The sequence below is a fragment of the Chiroxiphia lanceolata genome, chromosome 6 (assembly GCF_009829145.1).
Source record: "Chiroxiphia lanceolata isolate bChiLan1 chromosome 6, bChiLan1.pri, whole genome shotgun sequence".
NCBI lineage: Eukaryota > Metazoa > Chordata > Aves > Passeriformes > Pipridae > Chiroxiphia > Chiroxiphia lanceolata.
In genome coordinates this window covers 23,546,396-23,562,015 of record NC_045642.1, presented here as the reverse complement: position 1 = coordinate 23,562,015, position 15,620 = coordinate 23,546,396, and the positions used below count along the sequence as shown (strand labels likewise).

The 15,620-nt window shown below is 43.0% G+C and overlaps 1 protein-coding gene across 6 annotated transcripts in view; it reads right to left on the bottom strand.

The window, feature by feature from the left end:
• Positions 1-15,620, bottom strand: part of TSPAN18 (tetraspanin 18) — a 119,387-nt gene that overhangs the window by 23,835 nt on the left and 79,932 nt on the right. For 4 of the 6 annotated variants that reach the window (XM_032690422.1, XM_032690416.1, XM_032690421.1 and 1 more), the window contains 2 exons: positions 7,063-7,068; positions 2,211-2,294 (listed from right to left, as the gene is read on the bottom strand). The gene's annotated coding sequence lies outside the window, so the exon portion shown is untranslated. Of the gene's footprint in view, positions 1-2,210; positions 2,295-7,062; positions 7,072-10,561; positions 10,568-15,620 lie in introns of all 6 variants that reach the window. The other 2 variants (XM_032690419.1, XM_032690420.1) reach the window with 2 other exon arrangements.

The window sequence follows — 15,620 nt, the reverse complement described above, 5'->3', positions numbered from 1 at the left end:
CAAAGAACTGCTTTTCTTCTACTTTCCTTTTTAAGCCATACACACAAAAGGCAAATTTTCTGAGTTATTGCTAGTACACCATGATAGAAGTGAGATAAAATTGAATGCAAATATCTTAATCTACCTTTTAAAAATACCTTCTCTTCCTCCTTCAGGCCCCAAATTTGTGACAGATTACGTCTCCTCTGCAGGAGACGTTTAATGCTAAGCAACATTAACAGTCAGAACTGCAGAAGACAGTGGCTGACAGTGCTTCTCTGGCTTGTCCCATCTCAGACTTGTGAGACATATGAGATGTATATGTTTTTGTCTGAAATGTAGCTATAAATGTTCAGGTTTTTCTTAGGCAGATTATTCTACATTTCTTCCCTCCCCCCCCGCCCACCTCCATCACTCATGAATTTTATCTTGCAAGTGATGAGGCGAGGCCTAAAAATACCCCAGCAGTGTAGCCAAGGAAACATCCTAGCTGCTGTAATTGGTTAGGGAATAGTCTAGTTTTTTTAAGGCAATGCATTTTTCGTTGTCTAGCCACAATTATTTCCTTTCCTGTCATTTACTTTTGCATGCCTTGCAGCTACCCTGAAACTTCACATTTTGGAGCAGCTGTTAACCACACCCCAAAAAACTGCTACTAAATTTCTCTTTGCTACCATGACATTCCCTCAATCCCCATATCCTTTTCACATTATATTGAAAACCCATGGATTCACTTCAATTGTTCCTTTACCTTAGTTTGGATAGAAATCATGAAAAACTTAGGTGGGACAGGACCTCTGGATGTCATTGAGTACAAACACCCACTGCCTCCAACCTGGGCCAATTCCAAAGTTTGATCCCAACTTCAAAGTTAGAGCAGGCTGCTCAGGGTCACATTAGTTAAGTTTTGAACGTCTCTAAGGACTGAGATTCCCCAGTCTCACTGGACACCTCTTTTAGTGTATGATGACCCTGCCTCGTGAACAAATGTTTTGAAACAGCTGTCCAAGGTGTGTCCAAGTTACCTGGTGGCAAATGGAAACAAGAGCATCTTCACAGATGCATCAGTCTATCAGAACTCACAGGAGCACCTCATCTTCACCAATCTCATCTTTGCATCTTCCTTATCATATCACTCCTACCCTCTACTTGAAACAAGTGTGCGAACCATTTTCCTTGTCAACTCCTGACATGCCTCTGCAGACAATTTGTGTTTCGGTACATAAAATTCAGACATTTTGCATTTGCCTGATGGCTCATCACAGTCTTCCATCTCAAATATTTGACAGAAAACACAGAATAATGAAGAATGAAGAGACGCCTAGGGGTCATCGTGCCCAACCCTCATGCAAATCACTTTCTCAGTCACTTCTTTTCTATCACATCATCCACATATATCTTCTTTTAACAAAAATATATCATTTCATCAACATGCACGAACGACCTTGTCCACTGAACTGATCTGTTGCTTCTTTAAAACCAAGAACCAACTTCTGCAGTGCTTCCTACAAATATTAGCCAGTGGCTTGAGGAGAAAATGGTACTAATTTACACTACCTTTCTATTCATACACAATGCAACCAAGTAAAAGCAGAAGACATGTCTTGAAGCTCTCCAGAACTAGTGCCAGGCAGCCTTTTAAAGGCATTAGAAAATATGGACTAGATTCTTTTCCAAGTAATGTATCGATTTCTAGAAGCTGTCCCAGCTGAGATGTCCCTGGAAACATACCCTGAAGCTCCAAGCTGCACAATGGCAAAGGACCACCACCACCTGGCATTGCTCTATTGTGTCCTCTCCACAGCAATGTGGCAGCCCACCCTTTGGCGTGCAGGTATGAGACTTGATCAGCATGCCTGCCTTCCTTCACAAGTCCGTCTCACAAGAGGATTTTCTGTGTTCACTGTCTGCAAGCAGTATCCAACTTTATAAACCTAAGTGGTGGATTCTCCTAAGAGAACAAATCTAACAGGAAGGGCCTTCCAGAAAATCCTCTCAGAGTATTATTTCCACACAGTCTGCTCCTCTAGATACAACAGAGAAGGGGCAGTTTCATTAGAGACTGAAGAGGGGCGACTTTATCCGGTACCTTGTGACGTGATAACGACGCAGTTGAGCTGTGTATAATTTTACCCCCCTCCTGCACACCATAGCCTACACTAACCAGCCCCGACAGGGATACAGAGAAAGCATCTAGCATGCAGAAAGAGCAAGCTATAAGCAACACACACCTTTAAAAAATTTTGGGACTGGAAGCACAGTGTCGATTCTAGTCTTTAATGTCTGTGTGTCCCATGTATTTTGTTCTATCCAAGCTGTCTGCTTAGATAAAAATATGCAATTACTGAAGAAGAAGTCAATAAAACACAATCATGTTAAATACACAATTTATAAAACACACCATCCTGATGACTATGCTCGGTTTAATTGCCACCATTAATTAGTGTACATTAGCAGTAACGAAAAGCTTTTAATATGCGGTGAGGGACTTCAATTTCTCAGAATCTCTTTAACAATCTTTGGGGTGTTTTAAATGCCCACAGACCACATGTAAATCTATTCGCCATTACACATGCACTCATCCACAACAGGACTAGATAATACCAGCTGCACCTTCAATATTTTATAGGAGGCTTAGACAAACTTTAATTGCTGTGACTTTACAGCCCATTTACTGGGAAAATGGAAAAGGCAGGGGAAGAGAGAACGGAATGATCTTGGGAAGCCAGCCATTAGGAGCAGGAGCCTGAGACGTTGGGCACTATCTCTCGTTATTTCAGCCAGCTCTCACGCCAGTGAGCAAACTATTTCCTCTCCCTCTGCCTCATTGTCACTGCCTGGGAAGCAAGAAGAGAGAGGAACAGCAAAGCCTCTCCACCCAAAGAATTAGATATACAGGTGCAGGCAGAGGGACTCAGGTACAGGCTACCACTACCCTCAAGCTAAAAATTAAAATTTTCTCAGTAAATTTTAATTTCTGGCCTGCACAATTTCTAGTGATAGCCTTTGACTAGGCTACACTAGGCCGAGGACAGACTACAGACTTAAATGCAAGGCATGTGTGTTTGACTGTTGCTTTCTCAGGGCACCCTCTCCTACAGTGTTTTTTTCCCCCGTTTGACAGAGCCCCAACCCCACACTCTGCAGGCTCTGTGGGGAAGGGGGCAGTCATTAACTCTTCAAACAGCACCCCATGCCGTAAAGAGTCCAATATTGACATAGGGTCGCCTCAGCACTGTAATTCGCTCATCCTTCGTAACGGTTTTGGTACACTCACAGCTTTGCTGAAGCCACTGCTTCCCTGTGAGCATTAGATAAGTCACTGGGTCTATCCCTGCTCTCTCACTGCCAGTATTTCATCTTGATTTCTGGAGTGGGTGCATTTAACATCTGTTTCCCACAAACATTTGTAAATGCGCCTTTGAAAATTGCCTCCCATTAAGACTTCTGTGAGCGAAAGCCTATCGTTTGTTGTTGGCAGGAAGCGAACAAGGAGTTTCAAGGTGGCTGAAATTATTACAATATAAAACATATAATGAATATTCATAGATCTGTTTTGCATTAATCACTCACATTTAATGTCCTTCCTCTGTCACTGTAAACCTACGTCTCTAGATGAAGAGCAGAGATGGCTTTGCTTTTGAAATATGGAAGGTACAAACATCTATGGCCAATTGACCTGTCTCTGCTGTGAAGTGCTGAAGGCATGTGCCACTTTATAGTGCTGGGTATGAAGGCTGCCCTGGATCAGTACAGCTTTTCCATCAGTGTGAAAGTTCAGAGAGTGCCATGTGACTGGCTGAGAGATGGCTGCAGCAGGTTCAGGCATGTCTGAAGAGGGCTTTGGAGAGTCTACAGCTAGGACAAGGGACAATGTCACTGCCTCACAATAGAGAGCCCCTTTTTGACAGTCAGAACCCAGCGCCCACCCTGACCTTTTTATCTATTTCTTTGGTGTGTGGGGACACTTCATCCTGTGTTTTGCATGTGCAATTGAGAGACAATTTCTTCAGTTGTCCTGTCCTGTGATACCACTGTCCTGGGATAGCTGCTGCCAAGAGAAGATGGCTCTAACTTTAAAGCAGAGATGACACTGTGCTATATAAACCTATCATTAGGAAAATAACCAGAGTGATAGGATTCCTGCTCCTACTGTGCGTGCATATAATTACAACTCTACAAGCCCTCAAAGGTCTGTGTGGGAGAGGAATTTTATTTTTTTTATTCCTCGTAAGTCACAATATTTTAAAGAAATTATAGCACCACAGAGAGGAAGAGCTTAAATGCTTCAGTAGGTACCAGCAGGTGCTGTGTCAGAAGAGATGAAAGACTGCAATTGGTGCCAAACAGCAGCAATGTTCCATCTTACTCTGTGGCCCTAAAGGGGAGGAAGTCCCTACTAAACAGACTCGGTTAATAGCTACAATTTTGTCATTAGGGAGATTTGCAGAAAATGTAAAACCACCATGCCTAATTGTGACTTGAGCAAGCTGATGCCTTTACTTACAGTTGCTGGGGAAACACAATGGAAGTCAGAGCAATGGCTGAGGCCAAGTCCCATCCTTAGGGCTGCGTGGTGCAGCCACATGCCTCAGCCACCAAGCAGCTGTGGCTGGCATGTTGTCCTGCCCCTGTGCTCATCCCATGGCCACCACATCAGCTCTCCCTGCTGAGCACTGGCTTCTCTTCACATCCACATTGTAGTTCTTTGTGAGGAGCAGGCTTTGATGAAGGAAAAGCAGCTGAACATGTGACCCTGCTTGTCTCATGCCACAAGAAAGACAGCTGGAGCTCCAGAGCAAAGAGGAATGGGGCAAAGAGAGGCTGATAGGTTAACAGTAGCAAGTATGGTAGCAAGTGAAACAAGAAATGAACAAAGGATGCAGGATGGAGAAGCAAGGCCTGTCTTTGTGAGAAATCTGACCTCCTGCAGGAAGGGCCACCAGATGGGACCGCTTACAGGTGTCCTGCTTCACAAGGGCTTCTAGCTACTGCCAGCCCCCTGTGCTCACCACATTTGCAGGATCTAGAGAAACTAAATCATATGCCAACCCATATGTTCAACCACAGTAGATATTGAAGACAGAAGTAGTTTCCTGCTGGATGTCTGCAACAGGTCAGTGCTTTTATGGTGAAAGGTGAGGAGAAACATCTCTGTGAAAGCAGGATCGAGATATTCGTTCCCTTGCAATGGCTTCAGAAAAAAGTAAAGTGTTTGCTGCTCCTGAACTGGACCTCGACACAAGCTGTGTACATTATCCTGTAACTATTGCTCCTACATAAATAACTAATTGTACTGGAATTTCATAGCACTTACACAGCAGAATCGTTGCTATGACACAACTACATTACTGCATATAAATCCAATTAGATTCCAAAGTGCACTGTGTAACTGTAATCGGCCCCTGTGGAGCAGCGATGAGAGGACCTGCACAAGACCATGCAACTAGATACTAAATTACAGTCAATCTACCTCCTCTTTAGTTGCATTAAAATGCTAATGTCGCGGTAACATGGGCCCATTTAGCAGCGATGACTGCCTTGCCTTGCAACACTGGAGTGAATGAAGCTGTTGCACTGACTCAGAGCATTTAATTCCTCAGTACATTTCAGTGAGCAAAGCCCTTAGGGGCATCTTATACCTTAAAACAATAACCTGATTGGCTTTTATAACACTAAAAGCCTATGAGGCTTGGGACAGTGTTTAAATGAATCAGAGCTGCTGCTAAAACTACCTTAACTTTCCTACCCAAGCAGACCAACTGAATCCCATCCCATCCTGACTGCTTTTAACAAAGACACATTTCGGCCACCAAACAGCTGCACAATAAGAGCATATCAATTATATAGGAGAAAAAAGAGCTGGACTGAACCCCTTAAAACTTCATACAAATAACACCAGCATTGCAACAAAATCAATAATACAACAGTTACCATCTATGTTTTATATTTGCAAGTTTGCAAAATGTGTGCATAGAATACATGAGATCACGTGGAGGTAAAATCTCCCACATGTACACAGACATTCAATATGGAAATTCAGAAGTCCCAGAGCAGAACCAATTCTCCTAAATGTTGTAACGTTTTGAAAAGTGCTAGAGTATGTGTTTGAAGTGCCAGTATGGCTTCAGGCCACTGAGCACTCCATTTCATCTAGTGGAAATGTGCATACCACACCGCTGGAAACATGAACTGCTCACTTGGGCCCCTTCCCAAGCAAAGTTCGATAGGTAATCACATCTGGCTCTTTCATACAGTTTTTCACACACAGGCACCACCCATCTCAGAAAAGAAGATACTGCATACAGAACCGACACGCCTGCAACTCTTTTAAGTTCTGCTGCTTAAAAAAAAAGTCCTCAGATAGCTCACAGGTGTATTTTCCCTTGTATTAACTGCAGTACAATGGAACCATATGATAATGTCTGCCTTTCTAAACAGATGACCCAAAGGTTATATGCACTGACGATATAACAACATTAATTTTGTTTATCAGATAAGAAAAACAAAGCTAGAAGGGGAATGGATGTGTTAAACCTCCTGACCCCCAATACAACCCTGTGTTCACCAGTCCATACTGAGACCAGTCCCAAACCGATGAAAAAACTCATCACTTCTGGCTGATAAGTTACAATCTTTGCCAGGCATCTTCTGTCCCAGAAAGCAGTTATTTGTCATACCAAAAGGGAGGCGGCTAACTTTGGCCTCTTATTTCTGAAAATATTTCCTTTCCGGATGGAATAAATGTCACCATCCTGAGTGGATCATGGAGTTGCATCACAAGCCAAGTGACATTATCCACTGTCATGTCAGATACTGTCAAGTGTTGAAACACTCCATACGCTTGCACGGCATTCCAGACGCTGAGGGGATTTAACATGAAGTGTAAATGCCTGCCACTTTTTCCCTGAGCCTGACACATCTCACCTTTATAACAACTGATTCCTCGGTGCTCTTTTCTGTTCTCTTTTTCTATAGCCTTGCTTTGTTTGCAGCAAATGCCTCAGCAGTTTGTGGCATTTGTGATGGCTTTTAAAGATGAAGGAATAAATTTCAGAAAGACTGGACAGTTGCTGTGGCAACCTTGTCCTCCTCAGACCACAATTTCCAATATTTTAAGAAGTTTCCTGATACTTTGCAGGCTTTGAGGAAACAAGGCAGAGGAGGAAAATGATTGTAAAGTAAGGATGTTACCAAAATGGATTACTGTGAGCCACAGGCCCTTGTCCTGTTGTAGTGGGTTTCTGTGGCTGGGTTTTGGTAGCTGAGGGGGGCTACAGGGGTGGCTTCTGTTAGAAGCTGCTAGAAGCTTCCCCTGTTCCATGGAGCCAATACCAGTCAGCTCTAGGACGGACCTCCTGCCGCTGGCCAAGGCCGAGCCAATTAGGAATGACAGTAAGACCTCTGTGATAACATATTTAAGAAAAGAAGATTGTTGTGCAGAAGAATTTCCAGACAGGGAAGAGCAGAGTGAGAACATGGAAATAACAACGTAGACACCAAGGTCAGCGCAGAAGGAGGGAGAGGAGGTGCTCCAGGTGCTGGAGCTGAGGCCCCTGCAGCCCGTGGTGCAGACCATGGTGGAGCAGCTGTGCCTCTGCAGCCCATGGAGCACCATCCGGGTGCAGAGACCCCCCTGCAGCCCATGGAGGAGCCCACGCTGGAGCAGGTGGATGCATGAAGGAGGCTGTGACCCCGTGGGAGGCCCAGGATGGAGTGGGGTCCTGCCGGAGACCTGCGGCCCGTGGAGAGGGAAGCCCACGCTGGAGCAGGTTTCTCCCGGGTAGGACTCGTGGCCCCTGTGGGGGACCCACGTCGGTACAGCTCATTCATGAAGGACTGCACCCCATGGAGGAGTGACCCATGGGACAGCAGTTTGAGAAGAACTGCTGCCCAAGGGATGGACTTACACTGGAGAGGTCCATCAAGGACTGTCTCCCATGGGAGGGACCCTACAGGAGCAAGGGAAGGACTCCTCTCCCTGAACAGTGGCAGAAACAACAACTGACCATAACCCCCATTCCCCGTCCCCCTGCACCACTGGGTGGGAGGAGGGAGAACATGGAAGGAAGGAGGGGTGGGGGGAAGGTGTCTTTAAGACAGTTTTATTTCTTACTCTTTGGCTCTTATCCTGTTAGTAGTAAATATAAGTATTATCCCCACTTTGAGTCTTGTTTTACCTGTGAAGGTAATCAGTCACTGACCTCTTCCAGCTCTTATCTCTCTCTACTCATGAATTCTTAGCTGTTTTTATCCCCTCTTCTCTGTCCAGTTGCAGAGGGAGAGTGAGAGAGAGTCTTTAGTGAGTACCTGCTATCTGGCCAGGGTCAACCCACTACACGTGTCAAAAAGATGATGATGATGTTCTTAGCAAGAAAAAGAAGCTCCAGACTGTCTAGGCAGAAACAAAGCAAGGGCCCATGGGCAAGGGAATTTGAAACCCCTGCTTGAATCATTTGCTTTAACACAGAATGTAGCTGCAGATCAATAGGTTAACTTCTTCTTTTTTTTTTTTTTTTTTTTTTTTTTTGGTTATTCTCAGTGCTTTTTCATAAGATAGAAGTGTGGAAAAAGTAACCCACTGTTTAACATTTAGCTGGGAAAGTAATAACCTTAATTGCTTTTAAGAAAGAAATCCCGAACAGAACTTTCAATGCATTAACTATCAGACAAAAAAACGCTCCAACAAAAACCCAAAACTCCTCAGAAAACTAACAAAACTGTCTGTTCAAGGTAACTGCCTACACACATGTAAAAACAAAACAGTCAGTTTATTCTATCTAGAAAAGAAAAAGTTAGGAAAAACAGTCTGTAAGAAAAGTAGATCTTTAATGAGGGATCTCAGTAATACTAAATAAACCAGAAAATAATATTTCTGGTAATCTGACCAGTGGCATTATTTATCTGCTTCCAGTCATCTTTTAAACGTTTTTAACAAGAATAATAATAATGCATCCCAAAGTGTCATGAATTCTAAACACAATAGGATATTCTTTATCCCACTGAGCTCATAACTTGGATTCATTTATTTATTTAGGAAATACATACATTTCACAAGCTATAAGTGTGATATGTGCAGGAAAACTTGAATGCAGTAAAGGACATGAGAAATGACTTAGGGAAGAGAGGCAGACATGAAGCCTAAGTAACCCTGCTTATAGCCAAACTGATACACATCTTATAAATATTCCACGTGCAAATCTAAACTGAGTTTCACTATAATCAGCACCTTTAACTTAATCTAATACATAAAATTGCAGCTAATGTAGTTTGAAAGGTAAATGTGACTGATCTCAACTACACCTGTATCAATTAATGTACAAACAGCCAACCACTCAATGTCTTTTGCTACAGATATTTTTGATTTCTGATTAAGAAAGAGTAAGAAGGAGCAGAGAGAGAACTGTGGCCACAGCCCACAACACAGCTTCAGATGTTCTGCAGGAAAATAAATGAGAGTTAATAAATCCCATAATCTTGACATACATGTTTCTAAATGTTCTCTCTTCCTTCATAAAATGTATAATCTAAACACTCCAGCAACGATCAGGTTCCAGGCAGACAAAAGACCCATAGCGCTGTTCATACGCAGATGACAGGAGTAGAGGGACTAAGTGAGATATGAGCCAAGACTTGAAGGCTGGCTCCCAGATGCTTTTGCTTTCCCAGTGGATAACAGATACTGCATCAAGACACACAATGTCATGCTAGTGAATTTGCTGCTCTTGTAACACCTCATTTTTCTTTCCATCTGAACTTATTCTGAAAGTGTATGGTACACTGTCCCTTTCTCCTTTCTCTTTTGTCCTTACTCATGGCATGGGAAACATGAAAGACAGCATGGCTGGTTATTGTTAATGCACCTGAAAGTGCAGACCTTAAAAGGGGGGATATTCTGGAACATGCTACAGTTTTCCTTGCTATTTGCACAGGCAGCTAATGATCACCCTAATAGCTTCTCTCTCTGAAGTCATAATAAGCTTACAAATGAACCCATTCAGAACATATTAAAAAGCCAGGGATGCTCCTTTGATTACAGCCTTTATGGAAACCTCTGAATATTTGTTTTGTTGCTGCACAGCCGCAATTAGGACATGCTGCTGGGAGCCAGCTCAGCTGCCAGAGCAGTGGGGTTTGGAGACACCTCCAGTGCCATAGCAACACATCCACCTCTCACAGCATCAGGCACAGGGAGCCTGGCAGCCCTTGAGTCCAGGCAAGCAGCTTCAGCTCTTCCAGGAATTAGGAAATAAAAGGTGCCTAATTAAACTTCCTCTGCTGATGCCTCGACCGTGTTTATGGAGCCACACAAACAGCCCCACACTGCAGCTCTCGCGAACGAGCCATCCTGCTGCATCAGCCACGGTCCTGCCAAGGGGCACGGAGTCACACAGCTGTTGGGCATCTCTCCACACACTGCTCTGGAGGCTTATGGGTGTGGAGGTACCCAGTTCATGCTGTAGGAAAACTGGGTAAATTCGTGTGTTGAAGAGACTTAAGGAGGCAAGACCTTTACTTTGCTGAGGTTAGAATATGGGGGAACTCACTTCCATTGCCACCTGTAACACTTCCCCCCAACAACCTCATCCTTCCACATGTGGGGAGGGGGACTGAGTGACCTTATGGAAATCTTTTCATCACTTAACTGCTCAGAGGTTGATCTAAATCCCGCTTATGTTGCTGACAGACTTCAAACTTCACCAGGGAGGAGAAAAGAAAAAAAGGCATCTTTAAGGACATAAAAACCTGCAAAATTGAGTATCTAGTTTTCATTAAGATTTGGTCAAACATTCCACTATAGCTAAAAGAGCATATCTTTTTTCCCCCTAGAGGAAGAGAACATCATGAGCAATATACCTGTTTTCCCAAAATATCCTTATTCCCCAAGTACAGTACATCTGCAGTGCTCTTAATTGAAGAGACTTGGGAAGCAATTCATTTTTGCACACAAAGACAGCAGCTTACATGCTGATGACATGGATCCACAGGCTTTCAGACAGCTTCAGTGGGGTGACGTTCACCCACAAAAAGTATAACATCTCCTCTTAGAAAGCTGGGATACCAGAAAAACCGCTTCTACTTTTCCTGAAAGGCAAGACCTTTGAATGGAACAGATATTTCCTACATCTCTAGGAGATTGGCTGAGGTTAAAGCAGGTCAAACTATGTAATACAGATATCTTTGTGTTGATACTACCCACAGTGCCTTTTAGGAAGGCCACAATTGTAAGAAACCTTTTCTTGGCAAGAATATTTAGTACAGTGCCAAAGAGTCTCCCCAGGCAGTCTTTGTTTTAAGGTTTGTGAGCTTTGGGGGAAAGGATTGTATCTCTGCTTGTGAAGTGGTCCAGATTTTTAGCTCTACTGTTATCTAAATAACACATAACAGCAGCAGTGGAAACTTCACTACCAGCATCACTTGCAAGTAGACTGAGGTTTTGCCTGGGGCAAAACCTGAAGCAGCATCAATCATACGTACACATAAAAACCGGCATGCACACACAGGGTATTGACCCTTTCAAAACTGAAATAGCAAATTTAACCATGGAAATACTTATGAATTTTCTTTTACTCAGTCTTCACTGTTATTTTACCTGCTAGAAGTCAGGACTTAGAACCTAGAGACATAAAACCTCCTCTAACTCAAATCAGAGGAGCTGGAATAATCACAAATGTACCAGTGAATGATGAAGGCACAAGCTGCTCACATGGCCTTAAATGAGTACAAAAACCAATCTGCCCATGGACTGCTGAGCACCTTCCTCTTTGCAACCAAAACAAGTGAGAATACCATCTGACCCAATCTGGCAATTCCTATTTTTGAAAGTCTAGGCAATCTTTTTAGGGAGGACAACAGAACACAGTTTTAAAAGCAGATCTCCTGTGAGGGATAGGACTCCACAGGCTTTCACCTCAGTCAGGACTGGGCTGAATTCTGACTGCAAAATCACACCAGTTTTCAGTGGCCGAAGCTCACTATAACCACATTTTTGTTATATCTCCCATCTTGATCAGCATCCAATTTGAAAGCAATGCTGCCTTTCAGCTAAAAAATCATATTTCAAAAGTATCAAAAGGAGGTTTGCAGAACAAAGAGCCGAAGCAGCCCAGATTTAGGCTGAGAAAACATAGGGAACAACAGGATGTTCAAGCTATTCTGAACATGAAGAGACAACACTTTTGCAACTTTCTCACAATTAGGCTGCAGAGCTGCTCTGAGCTCTGCATGAAGGACAAGAAAAGTTGTCCCAAGAGATAAGGCATTTAACAGCTTCTTCTCCCATCACTCGTGTCAGCACAGGGAGAAGAATCTTTCTGAAAACATCATGGATTCTTGCTGTGAAAATACATTTGATGATAAATTTTATGACAAATTTCATAACAAGATTTGTGGTCACCATTCTGCATGTCTGATGAAGCACTAACCAGCTTGCATAAGAATATTAATACCATTTAAACCCTAGATTGCTTTCCACATTACAGTCTGAAAGCCCTTTATGAAGCTATGTCCTTTATAAAGCTGACCAGGCTTTTTTCCAGAATACCGAGAAAATGTCCTGGGCAGCTTCTGTGGTCCCCTATCTAGTGCTCAGACCATTTTATAGCTCCAGTTCTGCTAATATCTGCCACAGAAACTCACAGACATTAGTGAGTCACTTCAAGCTAGTGTGTTGTTTTCATCCCCTGCCCCCTGTATTTAATATAATTAACAACAACACTTATCTGCCTCCCATGGAGTCTAAGAGATTTAGTTCAATATCGTATGAGAGTACGGGGCTGCCTATACCAAAAGCAGTTGACGGAAGACAGCATGCAAAATATTGTTATTTTTAGATGAAAACAAGCACTTTGAGTGACTGCCAATATTTTTTAAAACTGTTCAGATACAAAACCGCAGGTTTTGAAGGGGTCCTTCACATGGATCATACAGTTCTGAGCTCATGGCAACTGGACTGAAAAAAGTCAGATGACTTGTACTCCACCTGTTTCCTCTTTGTGTTCACCATGTCAGCTCCTCACCAGGAGAATCCCAAGTCAAGGATCTACTGATGAAGAAAGACACAGCAAACTTTTTAATCTTGAAAGAAGACGCTGTCCACATCATAGTTGAGATTCCACACTGACCAGCATTACCAGTGGCCCAGGACTCCCAGAAAGCCAGAGGTTGCCCTACAGCATTGTGTATTGGAGGCAAAGGACATTCAGGTTAGAATTTGAGTGCTGCCAACTCAATCCATTTTGAAACTTCACCTTCAGCGCAGCATCCCACACACCACCCTGCCCACTGTTTCCCATTGACACCGGTGTGAACCAGCTCTTCCAGAAGGCCAGCAGAGACATGAGAGTTTTCAGGGCATTTGGGATCAAGGTTCAGTATCCTGTATGCTCCAGTTGCTAATAAATTCTGGGGGGTGGATGTGGGGGCTTTTTAGAAAATGTTGGGTCAACATCTGCTGCCTCAGAAGTAATTCAGGAACAAAAGTTTTCCAGTCAGCACAGTTATCAGGAGCTTGAGGCAGGCATTTACAATAATCTGATACTCATAGCAGAAAAGCTGCAATGCAAAACTTCCCCCAGTAAGGGACCACCTAATGGCAGCCCTTGGAAAAGCAGGTTTGTTCTTGCATCTTTTGAATGAAGCACATTAATCTGGACACAGGATGCACTCATTAAATTGACCTCCTAATACTTCTGTTTCTGCTTATTTGCACGAGCCTTCTCCCACTCAGGGCCTGTATTTAATCTCCATCTTTTCAAGCTGTGCACTCAGGTGCCCTAGGGGCAAGTGCAGCACAACTCTGATGAGATGGAAGATGAAGTACCAGAAATGCACAGAGAAATGTGAGAGGAAGGACATGTGCTTAGGGATCTGTCATTTCGATAGGCTGTGCTCCTCTTCTGAGCCTGCACACTCCCTATGGGCCAAGAAGAAAACAGGTGATGATTCTGGCCCACCATGGAAAACCCTGCAGAATAGCTTTGACTTGGTTTTCCTTCACCAGTTTTGCTATTTAAATGCTGTGACTCTCTGGAGCTGAGCACACCTCATCAGCAGAGCCAAGTTCCCCACTTTTAGCCCCTCAAGCCGCAAGAGGATGAGCACAATGAGACATGCAGGGTCTCCCTAAAGTTTTGCAGCTACTAAAAAACGGTGGGCTCACCTTGCCCTGACTGACCAAAGAGCCTCCCCCTCCTCCTCCGAGCAGGGGCTTATTGGTATTTCGCTTCCTCACTGGTTCCACTGCTTCAGATTTTGAATGAGAGGCTCTATTTTTTCTTTTATTTCCTAAGTTCTCCTCTCTTCTGCAATGCACTGTCTTGACACTGTCATCTGTACCATGTATCACATATCACATTAATCTTTTTGTCATCTGATTTCCCCATAGGAGTTATCAGTTAGAAAATTTGGTTTTGCTCAGAAGCAAGCAAACAAATCTGTGTATCAAAAAGAATGAATGAGAGAATGAATGAGAGAAAAAATGTGAACACTAAGCAAGCTCCCATTTAAGCACTTTGCATATCCTGTATGAAATACCAGCTCCTGAAATCTATTTTTTGGTGAGATGACATCTTCTCATGTAATACATTATCCTTCCATTATCCCAGGGTGACACTGCTCAGGTCTCTCAGCTAATGTTTATCTGCTGCTTTCCCTGCTATCCTGGGGAGATTACAAATGAATTAGGTGAGTCCAAAGCATTTTGGGGTAATAGCCAGGATATCCTTCTTGTAAAGAAGCCTAGTCAGAGGTGGTCAGATAACTACAGAGCCTAACAGTAGCGACCCAGGGAATTAACTTCTGTAAATCAATGTAATACTGCTACACTGATACCAAACACCCAGAATAATGATTTTCACACTACTTAAATCTTTACTATTGTTTCAGTGATTCTGAAATTATTCTGTTCAACTGGGCCACTGTTTGGTCTAGAGATTAAAAAAAAAATCCATTTTAGGACAGGATATCTTTTAATGTCAGATCTCATTCAGCCATTTAACAGAAAAAATGACCACACTGGTAGATTTGGTATAAGTTATTAACCTACAAAATAAACTGATTTTAATTAAGGCATCCATGTGCATGTGTTTGGTTAAAGACTTTGAAAATCTGCTTCAAGAAGTATGATACATTTATATGAGTCATAGGCAAGATAGGGAGGAATTTACTTCACACATCCATTTTGTTAAGGACTGAAAATGCAGGATTTAGTTCATGAAGGCAGCTTTCAGTTACCACCTGTAGTTATTACCCTAGCTTTGCTTGCAGACCTGCATTTTACAGCCTAGTTGTAGTGGCTTATAAAAACAAGGGAATTCACCTGGGGCAAAGGCTTAACCTCGATGCGTTTGACAATGTCTTCAGTCAGACCGTTTCATTTTCCCAGCTGCACAACCAGACCATAGCCCTCATCAGAGAGGCAGCTTCTGCTCCAAGCAAGGCCACATTATTCTAGCTGAAATAAAATGGTATGTCATGACTATGTTCCCTTTACAGTATCAGTTTCTTTCCTACTGTACCTGAAGGCTGAGTGAGCAATTTAATAGAAACTTTATAATGCGAGTGCTTTTTTCCTTTTTAAAGATGATGTATCTCTCCTTTTTGTTAACAGATCTAAATGGAAGTACATAAGAAAAATTTGT